The sequence below is a fragment of the Jaculus jaculus genome, chromosome 14, assembly GCF_020740685.1.
Source record: "Jaculus jaculus isolate mJacJac1 chromosome 14, mJacJac1.mat.Y.cur, whole genome shotgun sequence".
NCBI classification, from domain to species: Eukaryota; Metazoa; Chordata; class Mammalia; order Rodentia; family Dipodidae; genus Jaculus; species Jaculus jaculus.
In genome coordinates this window covers 84,702,131-84,703,591 of record NC_059115.1, presented here as the reverse complement: position 1 = coordinate 84,703,591, position 1,461 = coordinate 84,702,131, and the positions used below count along the sequence as shown (strand labels likewise).

General features: G+C 36.3%; 1 non-coding gene across 1 annotated transcript; it reads left to right on the top strand.

Moving 5' to 3' along the window:
• The first annotated feature begins 383 nt into the window (after positions 1 to 383).
• Positions 384 to 488, top strand: LOC123454893. The gene has a single exon (XR_006633548.1). It is a non-coding gene; the product is annotated as a U6 spliceosomal RNA (small nuclear RNA).
• Positions 489 to 1,461: the final 973 nt, after the last annotated feature.

Genomic DNA, 1,461 nt, shown 5'->3' with positions numbered 1-1,461 from the left:
AAGATTTAAAGGAGTTATTTAAGAGAAATTTATAGTATTAAGTGCATTTTAAACTATTTATTTTATTTATTTATTTGAGAAAGAGCTAAAGAGAGAAAGAGAGAGAGAATAGGCACACCAGGGACTTCCAGCTACTGCAAACGAATTCCAGATGTATGCATGCCATTGTGCACCTGGCTTATGTGGGTCCTGGAGAATCAAACTGGGGTCCTTAGGCATTGCAGCCTTAACTGCTAAGCCATCCCTCCAGCCCATTAAGTGCATATTTTAAAAGACTGAAAATTAATAAGGTGTGCATTATTCACAAGAAATTAGGGAAGAGATAGCGAATTAAGGTCAACAGAAGGAAAACAAAGGTCATATCAAAAATGATGAAATGGCACTTGCTTCAGCAGCACATATACTAAAAAATTGGAACAATACAGAGAAGATTAGCATGGCCCCTGCACAAGGATAACATGAAAATTTGTGAAGAGTTCCATATTAAAAAAAGATGAAATAGTAAAATCTTACAAGATTTAATAAAACAAAAATGGGTTAATTGTGAACACTATTAAAATTGTCAAAATTGAGCAAGGCAGACAGAGAAGCCACAGACATACATTATATAAATGAAAAAGAAGAAATGACAAGATACCAATCATCTTTTAAATAGTGATTATAATTATATGATAATAAGTTTAAATTTTTAAATAAAATACAATTCTTAGGAGAAAATAAATTTGCTAGTAAAAACAAATCTAAATGATTCATTAAATATTAAAATAAAATGTAATTCTCAAAGGAAACTTCAAACTCAGAAAGCTTCACCAGCCCAGTTATACCAGGCAAGTAAGAAATGCCAATCTTATGTAATTAAAAAAAAAAAAATTCCCACTTTCTTTTTTTGGGTGTGTATTAAGTCTACTTTATTTTTATTTTTATTAATCAGTTTTGTACTCGGTGAATGCAGCCAAGTTGGTACCAGTGTTATCCTCCTCCCTGTTCTTCCCACTCCCCCTGATCCCTCCTTATTGGTATATGGGCATACGGATCATACATTGTGGGGTTAGCCCTCAATTATGGATAGGAGGAAATGACTCTGTGCATCACACCCCAACCTGTGGCTCTGACATTCTTTCCGCACCCTCTTCCGCAAATTTACCTGAGCCATGTTGGGCTCATTTTAGGTCTGCTTCAGTGATGAGGTCTTGGGTGCCTCTGTGTCTCTGGATATCTGATTTGGTAAGAGTTGATTGTTGTCTGTGTCGATCTCCTTCGCCCTTGTGCTGGTACAGGTTCACCAAGAAAACAGCACACTTGCTTGTATCGCCAATTATTCTTAGTTTCAGCTGGGCCCTTTTGAGGTATGATGGGGTGGTTCTTTCCTTAGGATCTGCATCTATCTGAGAAAAGAAGCATATTCTCTGACAGAGAGTAAAGTTGATGACCCACCAAAGTTAGTGGTAAGACCCTACTGCT